Genomic DNA, 15705 nt, shown 5'->3' on the forward strand with positions numbered 1-15705 from the left:
TGTATTTTAGACGCAGCCTCGCCAACTTTGCTGTGAATTTGCTGACACAGTGTTCTGTGTTAAACCCACGTAAAACCTGCAGGAACAAACTATTAAACTGTATAACATTCTTGCACATAGTTAATTTAATTTCATGTTGACCATGATCATGTTTATTTATAACTTGTCATATCGCATCACTCAAGGCTCCAGCATGTCTCTCACAGTTGATGAATATTGCAGCTGCGGAATGATGATGAGCAGTTCACGATCGGGTCTACTGGTCAGACACACACGTTAAATCATCAGGTAAGCAGGTGCTGACCGCCTGGAAGCCGTTTCACACGCATGCTAAGCAGTCAAAATCTGTCATTAAGGAACGATGAATGTCAATAGATCTAGAAGCTAGTCATTACATATGTGGATTCATAAGAGAACATATTGTACTTTTTGCAAAAGCTGTGGACCTCAGCCTCCCTCACACTAAACGGTAAGCTGAGACGCAGTAAGAGTAGTGAAGGTACGCTGCTACCACTTATCAAATATAATGCTTCCTCTTCTCTGTAACTCAAATATGCCACTTGCTTCATGGCCAAATGAAAGGTGAACATTAGAGGCCTCCCCTGGTTTGACTGCGTCAGTAACCCTGGTACCCTGTTTGGATTAAACAATTTAAGATATTAAGAGGACATTTATTAAGGTATAAAAGCTCAATGAGACACTGGAGGACATCATAAACCTGAAGTATTGAGTATTGACTTGTGATGTGTATGAACACATGATGCTGTACCTTGATTCTAAATTGGGTGTTTAGTTCACTCGTGTTTCTGCAGATTAAAGCACACAAAAAATAAAATGAAGATGAACGAAATATATCTAAATCTGTAAAAAAAAATATTAAAAAATCCCGTAATTTCACCACACCGTGATCTCGTTTATTTTCTTTTCTTGAGAGCAACATTAAAAGCAAACAGGAAACTGAGTGATTGCGAGAGATTACAGGCATGGTAGCATATCCTGTGGCAGTGGGCGCCGGTCGGTGCCGATGACTGTTCACACTGCAACGTTCACCATCAAGATGAACATGCAGCACAAGAGGCAAAGAGGGAGAGGTGGAGGTGGTGCACGGCGTATCTGTGTGACAGGCGGATCAGTAAGCGTGAAAACAATAAGGGTCCCTTATCGGAGATATGTGCTACACAAGGCGGACACAGCTTTGTCTGTCATCCTACAACATGTCTTGATGTCACGGGACGCCAGATGGGCAGGGAGGGAAATGTAAACGTGAGAACGTCGGAACACAAATACAAATTGTACAGTGAAGAAACACGTGATACTGTACATGTGCACACAACTGTAGCCCACTGCAGGCTACTGTATATGCGTCTCGCCGGCATCGCGTCTCGCCGGCATCGCGTCTCGCCGGCATCGCGTCTCGCCGGCATCGCGTCTCGCCGGCGCCCCCGACCGCGCCGTTTAGCTGGCGGGCAAGACATTCTCCGTGACGTCACTGAGTCACCATGTCTGCGCTTTGATGCCGTGACGTCGCTCGTAGTCGTGACGTCACGGCAGATTTAGTGTAAATAGCAGTGATTTCCAGCAGAGCAGCACCGTGATGTGACGATCTCAGGAGGAGTGGGGGGGTGGTCCCCTCGTCCCGGCGGGGTGAATGCTCCGTAAGTCTTGTGGCGTTTCGCTGAGTCACCTCGTGTGACTCTCCTGCGCTCAGCTGCATCGCTTGGATGGGGGGATCCTGGCGGACTCACAGAAAGCGGTGGGATTGACTTGTGGATCCCACAGAAGGAGCGGGGGGGGTCGGCCCCCCCTCCCGGGATGGGGCGGTTTGGTGGGAGTCACCTTGTGATTCTCCTACACCACATCCCGGGGTGGGGTGGGGTTCACAGAAGGGCGGATCGGCTCGGAGAGCCGATCATTCAACAAAAGCAGCCTGAACTCAGATTATATATATATTATATATATGTGTGTGTATGTATGTATATATGTATATATATATATAATGGGCTGTGTGTGTGTGTGTGTGTGCGTTTCGCCGGCATCGGGTCTCGCCGGCATCGGGTCTCGCCGGCATCGGGTCTCGCCGGCATCGGGTCTCGCCGGCATCGGGTCTCGCCGGCATCGGGTCTCGCCGGCATCGGGTCTCGCCGGCATCGCGTCTCGCGGCATCGGGTCTCGCCGGCATCGGGTCTCGCCGGCATCGGGTCTCGCCGGCATCGCGTCTCGCGGCATCGGGTCTCGCCATCGGCATCGGGTCTCGCCGGCATCGGGTCTCGCCGGCATCGGGTCTCGCCGGCATCGGGTCTCGCCATCGGCATCGGGTCTCGCCATCGGCATCGGGTCTCGCCATCGGCATCGGGTCTCGCCATCGGCATCGGGTCTCGCCGGCATCGGGTCTCGCGGCATCGGGTCTCGCCGGCATCGGGTCTCGCCGGCATCGGGTCTCGCCACCGGCATCGGGTCTCGCCATCGGCATCGGGTCTCGCCATCGGCATCGGGTCTCGCCGGCATCGGGTCTCGCCGGCATCGCGTCTCGCGGCATCGGGTCTCGCGGCATCGGGTCTCGCCGGCATCGGGTCTCGCGGCATCGGGTCTCGCCGGCATCGGTCGCGCCATCGCCGGGTCTCGCCCGGCGCCGGGTCTCGCCGGCATCGGGTCTCGCCGGCATCGAGTCTCGCCGGCATCGGGTCTCGCCGGGTCTCGCCGGCGCCGGGTCTCGCCGGCATCGCGGCATCGGTCTCGCGCCCGGCATCGGGTCTCGCCGCCCGGCATCGGGTCGCCGCCGGCATCGGGTCTCGCGCCGGGTCTCGCCGGCATCGGGTCTCGCCCGGCGCCGGTCTCGCCCGGCATCGGGTCGCCGCCCGGCGCCGGGTCTCGCCGGCATCGGGTCTCGCCATCGGCGCCTCGCCGGCATCGGGTCGCCCGGCATCGGGTCTCGCCCCGGCATCGGGTCTCGCCGGCATCGGGTCTCGCCGGCGCCGGGTCTCGCCATCGGCATCGGGTCTCGCCGGCGCATCGGGTCTCGCCCGGCATCGGGTCTCGCCATCGGCATCGGGTCTCGCCCGGCATCGGGTCTCGCCACCGGCATCGGTCTCGCCCGGCATCGGGTCTCGCCCGCATCGGGTCTCGCCGCATCGGGTCTCGCCGCATCGCCGGCATCGGGTCTCGCCGCATCGGGTCTCGCCGGCATCGGGTCTCGCCGGCATCGGGTCTCGCCCGGCATCGGGTCGCCATCGGCATCGGGTCTCGCCCGGCGCCGGGTCTCGCCGGCATCGGGTCTCGCCATCGGCATCGGGTCCCGCCACCGGCATCGGGTCTCGCCATCGGCATCGGGTCTCGCCCGGCGCCGGGTCCGCCGCCGGCCCGCGGCATCGGGTCTCGCCGCATCGGCGCCGGGTCTCGCCCGGCATCGGGTCTCGCGGCATCGGGTCTCGCCGCCGGCGCCGGGTCTCGCCGCGCCGGGTCTCGCCGGCGCCGGGTCTCGCCGGCATCGGGTCTCGCCGGCATCGGGTCTCGCCGGCATCGGGTCTCGCGGCATCGGGTCTCGCCATCGGCATCGGGTCTCGCGGCATCGGGTCTCGCCGGCATCGGGTCTCGCCGGCATCGGGTCTCGCCATCGGCATCGGGTCTCGCCGGCATCGGGTCTCGCCGGCATCGGGTCTCGCCGGCATCGCGTCTCGCGGCATCGGGTCTCGCCGGCATCGCGTCGCCGGCATCGGGTCTCGCCGGCGGGTCTCGCCGCATCGGGTCTCGCCGGCATCGGCCGCCGCCGGGTCTCGCCATCGCCGCCGGGTCTCGCGCCGGCATCGGGTCTCGCCGGCATCGGGTCTCGCCATCGGCATCGGGTCTCGCCATCGGCATCGCGTCTCGCCATCGGGTCTCGCCGCATCGGGTCTCGCCCGGCATCGGGTCGCCCGGCGCCGGGTCTCGCCATCGGCGCGGGTCTCGCCCGGCGCATCGGGTCTCGCCGGCATCGGGTCGCCGCATCGCCGGGTCTCGCCGGCATCGGGTCTCGCGCCGGGTCTCGCATCGGTCTCGCCATCGGGTCCGGCGCATCGGGTCTCGCCCGGCATCGGGTCTCGCCGCATCGGGTCTCGCGGCATCGGGTCTCGCCCGGCATCGGGTCTCGCCGGCATCGGTCGCCGGCATCGGTCTCGCCCGGCATCGGGTCTCGCCATCGGCATCGGGTCTCGCCGCCGGCATCGGGTCTCGCCGCATCGGGTCTCGCCATCGGCGCCGCGTCTCGCCGGCATCGCGTCTCGCCCATCGGCGCCGGGTCTCGCCCGGCATCGGGTCTCGCCCGGCGCATCGGGTCTCGCCCGCCGGGTCTCGCCCGGCATCGGGTCTCGCCGCATCGCCCGCCGCATCGGGTCTCGCCGGCATCGGGTCTCGCCGCATCGGGTCTCGCTCGGCGCCGGGTCTCGCCGGCATCGGGTCTCGCCGGCATCGGGTCTCGCCGCATCGGGTCGCCGGCGCCGGGTCTCGCCGGGCGCCGATCGGGTCTCGCCCGGCATCGGGTCTCGCCCGGCATCGGGTCTCGCCGGCGCCGGGTCTCGCCGGCGCCGGGTCTCGCCGGCATCGGGTCTCGCCGCATCGGGTCTCGCCGGCATCGGGTCTCGCCGCCGGCGCCGGGTCTCGCGCCGGGCATCGGTCGCCATCGGCATCGGGTCTCGCCGCATCGGCGCCGGGTCTCGCCCGGCGCCGGGTCTCGCCGGCATCGAGTCTCGCCGGCATCGAGTCTCGCCATCGGGTCGCCCGGGTCTCGCCATCGGCATCGGGTCTCGCCGGCATCGGGTCTCGCCGGCATCGGGTCTCGCCGGCATCGGGTCTCGCCGGCATCGCGTCTCGCGGCATCGGGTCTCGCGGCATCGGGTCTCGCCGGCATCGGGTCTCGCCGGCATCGGGTCTCGCCATCGGCATCGGGTCTCGCCGGCATCGGGTCTCGCCGGCATCGGGTCTCGCCGCATCGGGTCTGCGCGCCGGGTCGCCCGCATCGGTCTCGCCGCATCGGGTCTCGCCCGGCGCCGGGTCTCGCCCGGCATCGGGTCTCGCCGGCATCGGGTCTCGCCGGCATCGCGCCGCGGCCGGTCTCGCCCGGCATCGCGTCTCGCGGCATCGGGTCTCGCCGGCATCGCGTCTCGCCGGCATCGGGTCTCGCCGCCGGCGCCGGGTCTCGCCGGCATCGGGTCTCGCCGGCATCGGGTCTCGCCGGCATCGGGTCGCCGCCGGCATCGGGTCTCGCCCGGCATCGGGTCTCGCCGGCATCGGGTCTCGCCCGGCGCCGGGTCGCCGCCGGCATCGGGTCTCGCCATCGGCATTGGGTCTCGCCGGCGCCGGGTCTCGCCCGGCATCGGGTCTCGCCCGGCATCGCCTCGCCGGCCCGAGTCTCGCCGGCATCGGGTCTCGCCGGCATCGGGTCTCGCCGCGGGCCCGGGTCTCGCCGGCGCCGGGTCTCGCCGGCATCGGGTCTCGCCCGGCATCGGGTCTCGCCCGGCATCGGGTCGCCGGGTCTCGCCGGGTCTCGCCGCATCGGGTCTCGCCATCGGCATCGGGTCTCGCCCGGCATCGGGTCTCGCCGGCATCGGGTCTCGCCGGCATCGGGTCTCGCCATCGGCATCGGGTCTCGGCATCGGGTCTCGCCGGCATCGGGTCTCGCCGGCATCGGGTCTCGCCCGCGCCGGGTCTCGCGGCGCCGGGTCTCGCGGCGCCGGTCTCGCCGGCATCGGGTCTCGCCGGCATCGGGTCTCGCCCGGCATCGGGTCTCGCCGCATCGCTCGCCGCATCGGGTCTCGCCGCATCGCCGGGCTCGCCCGGCGCCGGGTCTGCCCGGGTCTCGCCGGCCGGGTCTCGCCCGGCGCCGGGTCTCGCCGGCATCGCGTCTCGCGGCATCGGGTCTCGCCGGCATCGGGTCTCGCCATCGGCAACGGGTCTCGCCTCGGCGCCGGGTCTCGCCATCGCCGCGCCGGGTCTCGCCCGGCGCATCGGGTCTCGCCGGCATCGGGTCTCGCCGGCGCATCGGGTCTCGCCGGCGCCGGGTCTCGCCATCGGCGCCGGGTCTCGCCGGCATCGGGTCTCGCGGCATCGGGTCTCGCCGGTCGCCGCCGCATCGCCGCCATCGGCATCGGGTCTCGCCGGCATCGGGTCTCGCCATCGGCATCGGGTCTCGCCGGCATCGGGTCTCGCCGGCATCGGGTCTCGCCGGCATCGGGTCTCGCCGGCATCGGGTCTCGCCGGCATCGGGTCTCGCCGGCATCGGGTCTCGCCGGCATCGGGTCTCGCCGGCATCGCGTCTCGCGGCATCGGGTCTCGCCGGCATCGCGTCTCGCGGCATCGGGTCTCGCCATCGGCATCGGGTCTCGCCGGCATCGGGTCTCGCCGGCATCGGGTCTCGCCATCGGCATCGGGTCTCGCCGGCATCGGGTCTCGCCGCCGGGTCGCCGGGTCTCGCCGGCGCCGCGGTCTCGCCGCCGGCATCGGGTCTCGCCCGGCGCCAGGTCTCGCCATCGGCATCGGGTCTCGCCGGCGCCGGGTCTCGCCGGCATCGGGTCTCGCCCGGCGCCGGGTCTCGCCGGCATCGGGTCTCGCCGGGCGCCGGGTCTCGCCGCCGGCATCGCGTCTCGCGGCATCGGGTCTCGCCATCGGCATCGGGTCTCGCCATATCGGCGCTCGCCGCATCGGGTCTCGCCGCATCGGTCTCGCCGGCATCGGGTCTCGCCGGCGCATCGGGTCGCCGCCGGCGCCGGGTCTCGCCGGCGCCGGGTCTCGCCGGCATCGGGTCTCGCCGGCGCCGGTCTCGCCGGCATCGGGTCTCGCCCGGCGCCGGGTCTCGCCCGGCATCGGGTCTCGCCATGGCATCGGGTCTCGCCCGGCATCGGGTCTCGCCGCGCCGGCGGCATCGGGTCTCGCCGGCATCGGGTCTCGCCGGCATCGGGTCTCGCCGCATCGGCGCCGGGTCTCGCCATCGGCGCCGGGTCTCGCCGGCATCGGGTCTCGCCCGGCATCGGGTCGCCGCGGCATCGGGTCTCGCCGCATCGGGTCTCGCCGGCATCGGGTCTCGCCGCATCGGGTCTCGCCGCATCGGCGCCGGGTCTCGCGGCATCGGGTCGCCGCCGCAGTCTCGCCGGGCGCCCGGCATCGGTCTCGCCGGCATCGGGTCTCGCCCGGCATCGGGTCTCGCGGCATCGGGTCTCGCCGGCATCGCCGCCGGCATCGGGTCTCGCCATCGCCGGGTCTCGCGGCATCGGGTCTCCCGCCGCCGGGTCTCGCCCGGCATCGGGTCTCGCCTCGCGTCTCGCCGGCATCGGGTCTCGCCGGCATCGAGTCTCGCCCGGCATCGGGTCTCGCCGGCCGGGTCTCGCCCGCGCATCGGTCGCCGCTGGCCGGGTCGCCCCGGCATCGGGTCTCGCGGCATCGGGTCTCGCCGCATCGGGTCTCGCCGCATCGGGTCTCGCCGCATCGGGTCTCGCCGCCGCATCGCGGCATCGGGTCTCGCCCGGCATCGGGTCTCGCCGCATCGGGTCTCGCATCGGCGCCGGGTCTCGCCGGCATCGGGTCTCGCCGGCATCGGGTCTCGCCGGCCGGGTCTCGCGGCATCGGTCTCGCCATCGCCGGCATCGGGTCTCGCCGGCATCGGGTCTCGCCGCATCGGGTCTCGCCGGCGCCGGGTCTCGCCGCATCGGGTCTCGCCGGCATCGGGTCTCGCCGGCATCGCGTCTCGCGGCATCGGGTCTCGCCGCATCGGGTCGCCGCATCGCCCGGTCTCGCCGCATCGCTCGCCGGCATCGGGTCTCGCCGCATCGGGTCGCCCGGCATCGGTCTCGCCGCATCGGGTCTCGCCGGCATCGGGTCTCGCCGGCATCGGGTCTCGCGGCATCGGCGCCGGGTCTCGCATCGCGCCGGGTCGCCGGCATCGGTCTCGCCATCGGCATCGGGTCTCGCCGCATCGGTCTCGCCGCATCGGGTCTCGCCGCATCGCGCGGGGTCGCCGGCGCATCGGGTCTCGCCGCATCGGGTCTCGCCGCATCGGCATCGGGTCTCGCCATCGCATCGGGTCTCGCCGGCGCCGGGTCTCGCCGGCATCGGGTCTCGCCGGCATCGGGTCTCGCCGGCATCGGGTCTCGCCGGCATCGCGTCTCCCCGGCATCGCGTCTCGCCGGCATCGGGTCTGGCCGCATCGGGTCTCGCCGGCGTCGGGTCTCGCCCGGCATCGGGTCTCGCCGCATCGGGTCTCGCCGGCATCGGTCTCGCCGACATCGGGTCCTCGCCGGGTCTCGCCGGCATCGGGTCTCGCCGGCATCGGGTCTCGCGGCATCGGGTCTCGCCGGCATCGCGGTCTCGCCGGCATCGCGTCTCGCCGCATCGCGTCTCGCCGGCATCGCGTCTCGTCGGCGTCCCCGGCCGGCGTCTCGCCGGCATCGCGTCTCGTCGGCGTCCCCGGCCGGCGTCTCGCCGGCATCGCGTCTCGCCGGCATCGCGTCTCGCCGGCATCGCGTCTCGTCGGCGTCCCCGGCCGGCGCAGATGAGCGAGGATCCGTTCGACGCTGCTTGCAGCTTTAATGTTTTTTTTGTTTTCTGTTCTGTTAACGGCTGGCATTGCCGTCAAAATATTGGTTGGAGATATAGATGGGGGCGCAAAAAAAAACTGCCCAGCAAAAAGGCGCATTTTTTTGCGCCCCCCTCTGAATGGCGCCCTAAGCGATGCACTCTGACCCCCATGAAGTAACATGCCATATGTAGGCTACACGGCTATTGTGCGCGTTCCCTTGCATACCGCACACACCCCATTCATCCATCTCCCCTTTCACTGTCTCCGGCCCTCTGCTGCCTCGCAGCCACACATGCAAGCTCAGCTATTCTCCGCCTCATCCGTACTGTATGTGACCACAAACACACGGTCCCTGCCACAGGGCTCTCAAGTTTTGAAGGCAAGCGTGAGATTTCCATCAGCACCCGATACAGCTGACCGTTGCGCGCGCCGGCATCGAAAAGAGTTGTTTACGGGGGGGGGGGGGGGAGACTTGAGAGCCCTGCTGCCACCTCGACGTTGTCCCCCTCACCCCTCCTCCGCCCCCGCCCCGGCCTCTCGTCCACCCAGCTGTCCGCGGCCCTCAAAGCCCACGGGGCCCCCGGCAGCTGACATTTATCTCATGACATCACAAACCCGCTGCACCCTCCATGCTTGACATGTGGCGCTCCCGGCTCACACGCAGACCTTCCCTCTGCTTCTCCGACTTCATGTCATCTGCGTGAGATGAACAGTGCAGAGGGCCAACCAGTGACACACATGGAGGAAGCGGCTCCATGTTTACCTCGGTGTCTCGTCGGGTATAAAATACTTTGTTTGTGTCTGGAACTTTCTGGAGATTTACACAAAAGCATCCACGTGAAACCACGGATACATTTCGCCCAACACTTTTTAAACATCTCACTCCAGATACTGGTTTATTAACCCTCCTGTTACCTTTATATTTACTGACATATTTGACCCTCGGGGTCAATTTGACCCAGCAATTAAAACCTCCAGAAAATTATTAGAATTAATATTGTTTTCCAAGTTTAAGTGTGAGGTACTTTATGTTTGTTTGTTGACTACCTAGATAGCCCTTTAAATATATAAAAAAGGTTATATTTCTTATATATTTGACACAGTGAAAAACAGCCTGGGGTCAAATTGACCCGTAAGAACACCAACATTAAACATTGAATGGGGTCAAATTGACCCTAAGGAAACAGGAGGGTTAAGACACTGAATGTAGAGCATTTGATGCTCTCAAACTGTTTCTGCTGCATGACATGATCGTAGCAAGAAGGTGTTGGCCAGCTGGGGCATATGTTTTGTGTGTCCATGCTCCGCATCACACAGGTATTCTGGTATTAAATAATATTCAAGTGAGAGAATTGACATATTCATCAACCAAACACACTGAATACTGGAAACAATGTACACATCTGCATAGCCAGTTAGGAGAATTAGCCTCCATGCCGGCAGTTATGAACACCTCATTCCTCGATTGTTATACAATCTGTTCTTTCTTAAACCGTTCGGATTATTATTTGCTGAATAGGCACCAACAGCTTTCCTCCAAATAAAAAATGACGACTAGTTCTGACCGCAGGTTGCGTGTGGAGTACAGCACAAACTCAGTCAGCTATAAGTGACCTGGTATTTCTGGTTGCCAGTGTACAGAGAAAGATACAGTTTCATTTAGCGAGAAATACATCCCCTCATCCATCTGTCTGAGAGCTTCTTCCTTCCTCTCAGACACTTTCACAGTCACCTCAGGAGAGTGGAGGGGAACTTTGAGTCGTGACTCAATTCTGATGAACTCATTACTTTTATTTAGTTTTTATTTCACTTGTCCAAATATGAGCTCATGTATTGACAAGCACAGAATGCACAGCATGTTCAACCCAGACACGGTGGACCACGGCAACACATGTGACTATGCAGAGCTTACACACACTCGGCTCATATGTATGCCTGCACATCCTCTGAACATCCGTCTCTTGGGCCAGCTGGGTTTTTTCCACACCTGCGACTTGCCGGTTCTGCTCGTGGATCCTGCGCTCATGTCGTCGCTTGTTGGTATGTGTCGTGAATATCTTTTCGCAGTACTTGCAAGCGTGACGCCCCTCCGGTACTCGATTTGTCTGGCTGAGCATTGCGGTCACCGTCTGACGCAGTGGAAGCACGCGAGCCCGCGGAGGAGGATGTATGACGCTGCATGACTGAGCCGACTGAATCCAGAGGTTTCCTCTTCTCCTGCTGCGGCCGACCCGGAGTTGACCCAAAAGACGTGCTGCTCTGATGGCTGCATGCGTGCGCCTGGTTCTTCTCCAGCGCATGGATGTGCATGTGTCGCTCTAAGCCTTGTTTGCTGGTAAAATGTCTCTCGCAGTGCTGGCAGGGAGAAGAGTTCCAGTCCCTCTCAGTATCCTGGTTGGGAGGTTCATGAAGATCAGGGAACAGTGACGTCATCGTGTCTGGCTGCATGTCAGTTTCCCCTTGATGAACGTCGTCGTCTTCGTCGTCCTCCTCCTCCTCCTCCTCCTCCCCACCTTCCTCCATAACTTCATTGTCGCCAATTTCAGAGATGTACAAGTGAGGAGAGTCCTCCATCCTTTGTGGAGGTTGTATCCAGCTCTCTGAAGGAAGTCTGTCACACGGGACTTTAGAAAGTTGTCACACCTGTTGAATCAAGAAAGAAGTTATCGTCATTTAGCAAAACCTAATCATAATATAGCTGCAGGGCTGTTTAACCCTCCTGTTGCCTTAGGGTCAATTTGACCCCATTCAATGTTTAACCCTCCTGTTACCTTTATATTTACTGACATATTTTACCCTTGGTGTCAATTTGACCCCAGCAATTAAAACCTCCAGAAAATTATTAGAATGAATATTGTTTTCCAAGTTTAAGTGTGAGGTACTTTATGTTTGTTTGTTGACTACCTAAATAGCCCTTTAAATATATAAAAAAGTTGATATTTCTTATATGTTTGACAGTGAAAAACAGCCTGGGGTCAAATTGACCCGAAAGAACACCGACATTAAATATTGAATGGGGTCAAATTGACCCGAAAGGTAACAGGAGGGTTAAGGACCACATTACTTCACTTAAACGCTTGTGCCGTCTAATCATTCATCCGTCACTGCAAAGCACTTGGTCTTGTTTTCATAGCAGGAATAGTTCTTACAGTATTTGGATTCATTAATGCCAAACAGCACGTTGCCACCACCTAATACACCTCAGACATTTTGAATTGTAATACAATCATTTTGGAATAGTATTACATATTCATGATATAAACAAAATACTACACATAAGTGTATTCATAATCAGTTCTATTTTCTATTTGTTCAGACATATTGCATCAGCCCTCATCATTATTGTCGAGTATATATTATGATACTTTCATTACCTAAGCATTTAAAGAATAACCAAGTAAGTCGACATGAAAGAAATATATGGAATCGATATCACGTCGTCTTACCATCGATCAAAGCGGAGGAGACGGCTTGCTTGCTTGACAGACGAACACTGGCTTTTCTTTCTGTTTGAAGACAACAGCAAAGCACACGTTACAAAGACCTACGAGGCCCAGTCCGTATTATAACACGACACTTTAGCCCCAACTCCTAAAGGATAAGAAGCACAAACTGCTCAGAGGGAACAGCTGTCGTGGGATGAGGTGAGCACAGACTGTACTTTACCTCTCTGCTCATTTGGCTGCTGAACAAAACTTCCGTCCTAATTTGTTTGCGAAGCATAGTGGTGACAATATGTACAAACACTGCATTAATTATGGACCCACACTTTGTGACAGTGTGACATAAAGTGTGTTTTATTTGTGTCCATTAGTTTACTCCAGGAAGTAGTCCCAGAATGAAGCTAATCTGTCCCCAGATTACCTCCTTTACTATGGCTGCCTTACACCACACACACACTTTTTTTTTTAATAGCTGCCTTTCACCTATTATTTGAAAGCTTTTCAAAACATCAAGTTATAAGAGCATAGAGGTACAATTTGATCTTCATCTACTGCTGGGTCGGACAAAATGGCAGGTCCATAATGTGTGCCAGACTGTGTGTACTCCTCCACCTGCTCGCGAGCGCACGGGCTCCTGTAGCATCAACTACCAATTTTACGGAATCGTTTCTTCAATTATTCGTGCATTTCTTTAATTGTTAGCTCGTTTTGCATTGTTTATTTATTTATTTATTCATCCTTTATAATTATGTAATTACTAACAGTTATCAGTCGACAGTATAGGCACGGGAGGAAATGTAAACCGTATAGTTCATGGCAATGCATATTATCGTTGTTATTGAACACCATCGTGTGGTCAGTTCCAGCTGCGCGGGCCTACGGGCTGATTTCTTTGGAGCCAGTTTCGCATCATCCACTTGTTTCCATCCGTCTGCGCTACGAGACGCCTCCTGCTTTCACGTTATCTCTGCCGAACATGAAACAGATGCGTGACAAACGGACGTGTCTGCATGTTGCACGGGGCTGATGGTGCGTTCACGCGCATCCGCTCCCCGGGCGGTGACGCGTCCGCTGCCAGCACCATTGCTGCCTGGTCGCACGTCACGTCGTCACTTTGCTGTTTTGCTAGAGAGGCTGCTAGCTCGTCGGCTGAAAGGTCAACTGGCTTTTCTAAAAGAGCCGCACTCCGTCGCGCTGACGCGAGAGAGCTGCTGCACCTCCATTAAAACCCTCGATAACCGTCAAGGTCTCAAGACGAGGCTGCGCGTCAGCGACATAAATCACCTGTTATCGCCGTGAGAGCGCTGACGATGTAATGCTAGCTGCACCGCGAGCTCGCGATGCTACCTTGAGAGGAGAAGGTCCCACCCGCACGTTACGTCAACACTGACCGTCGATGCACGCTTCACGGTACACGTTACCGGTTCTGTACATACTTGTTCCAATAAAGAGGAAAAGTGCCAGAACGGTTTGAGATATTCTCCTGCAGGTTGTGTACAGTTGAGTGTTTTTTCTTCTTCCCCAACGTACCAATAAGATAATGGCGTCTTGATTGGTCAGCGAATGTGGGCCAATCAGCAACAGGATTGTTAAGGCTCGAGAAAAAGCGAGAAAGAAACCATCAGAGTAAGCAGCTGCTGTCATCTCGGACTGAAACGAGAACACTAGCGTCATTGTCAGCCTTTATACCCTGTTTCATTTTAATGTGCATATCGAATGCCCTCGGCAATATATTACATATATTCATATAAGACTATGCCAGATATGCACGATGTCTCCAGCTAGTTTTTAAAAATAAATAATGAGTTTTCATTCATCTAAAATTGTGATAAAAACTAACTCCAAAGTGTCAAACTAAACTCAGTCGGACCTCTTTCCCCAAGCGAGGCCCATGTGTTGACACTTAGTTTGGAGTTTTTTATTTTGATAGTCTACAACTTTTTCAGATGATCAAAGATACATTTTAATGTTCAAAACATCTAAATTCATTTTAACCATTCGTTTTAAACAGTTGAGTGTTGTTGTTTTAACGCACATGATTTCTAAATCAATTTCTGGTCAAACTGTATCCTTGTAGTTCGTTAAAAAGGCCGGCAGAGGGCGCAATTTAATAACATGTCAATCTAAAGAAGTTGGTGATAACTTCAGTACACTTCGTTGAATATTGTGTAACTTTAGTGACATACGGCAAGGGTATTTCTATGTTGATTGCATGCCATGAACAATTTAAAATTTCTATCGTAATTATTTTATTATTTTCAATTGAGATAAATACAGTACTATTGGTTAGATTATTATTTGTTGAAGACAAATTACTGTGAGCTTGTTCGAACAAATCTTCATCTTGCAAATGATGTGGTTGATGGTGGATCACCAATGTTAATGTAGATGTTTACGTTCAAGTTTTTTATATCATTTGTAAAATGATCATTAAAGTTGTAAAACAAAATTGTGATGTAATCGGTGGTGTCATAGACTGAATGAATGAATACTGTATATACAGCGATGCAAACAGGCTGTATGTAAGTCAGTACATTTTATTTATATTGCACTTATCACAGACAAAGTATCACAAAGTGCAGGACAGTAGTCAATTAAAACAATTTCGATATAGAATATACACTTTTATATATATAACAGGGGCCTAAACATTTCAACAGGTAAAAGAGCAAAATACAATACACAGTAAAATATATTCATCAATATCTTGAAGCCATATTTTTTTCTGTTTCACAGCTGTTGAGAAAACAGAGGCCACACCAAGCTGGCAGTAATGTGCAGTAAGTAGGGTTTGTTCTCTCCCCTTGACCAGCTCTCGTCTATTGAATCAAAAGGCAGTGATTAAAAACAGCTCTTATATAAAACGCTGCCCTCTGTTCCACATGGCGTTCTTCTATTCTCTCAGAACCAACATAAATGCCTTTCTTTAGGAGGATCTGTGGGAGTTCTCCAGACCCCACGTGTTCATTTCATTTGTGACATTGTGCAGCACATGGTGGTGTTCTCATGCCATATGGCATGTCTCTTGTAATGTTGTTTGTGGGCTGAGTGATGTTCCACTTTCAAACTCCATGCCCGACTTCTGTGAGCCATAATGAAAGACCATAAACAACACGCCTCTCTCCACTCAGGCTTTTCGCCTCCTCTGTATTTTAGACGAGCCTCGCCTAACTTTGCTGTGAATTTGCTGACACAGTGTTCTGTGTTAAACCCACGAAACCTGCAGGAACAAACTATTAAACTGTATAACATTCTTGCACATAGTTAATTTAATTTCATGTTGACCATGATCATGTTTATTTATAACTTGTCATATCGCATCACCAAGGCTCCAGCATGTCTCTCACAGTTGATGAATATTGCAGCTGGGAATGATGATGAGCAGTTCACGATCGGGTCTACTGGTGAGACACACGTTAAATCATCAGGTAAGCAGGTGCTGACCGCCTGGAAGCCGTTCACACGCATGCTAAGCAGTCAAAATCTGTCATTAAGGAACGATGAATGTCAATAGATCTAGAAGCTAGTCATTACATATGTGGACATATAGAGAACATATTGTACTTTTTGCAAAAGCTGTGGACCTCAGCCTCCTCACACTAAACGGTAAGCTGAGACGCAGTAAGAGTAGTGAAGGTACGCTGCTACCACTTATCAAATATAATGCCTCTTCTCTGTAACTCAAATATGCCACTTGCTTCATGGCCAAATGAAAGGTGAACA

General features: G+C 57.7%; 1 long non-coding RNA gene across 1 annotated transcript; it reads right to left on the reverse strand.

Moving 5' to 3' along the window:
- Positions 1-10309: 10309 nt before the first annotated feature.
- On the reverse strand, positions 10310-13463 carry LOC130199396 (uncharacterized). Its single transcript, XR_008832819.1, has 3 exons — positions 13419-13463; positions 11986-12045; positions 10310-11182 (listed from the first exon to the last, which is right to left on the reverse strand). It is a non-coding gene; the product is annotated as an uncharacterized LOC130199396 (long non-coding RNA).
- Positions 13464-15705: the final 2242 nt, after the last annotated feature.

The sequence above is a fragment of the Pseudoliparis swirei genome, chromosome 9 (genome assembly GCF_029220125.1).
Source record: "Pseudoliparis swirei isolate HS2019 ecotype Mariana Trench chromosome 9, NWPU_hadal_v1, whole genome shotgun sequence".
NCBI classification, from domain to species: domain Eukaryota; kingdom Metazoa; phylum Chordata; class Actinopteri; order Perciformes; family Liparidae; genus Pseudoliparis; species Pseudoliparis swirei.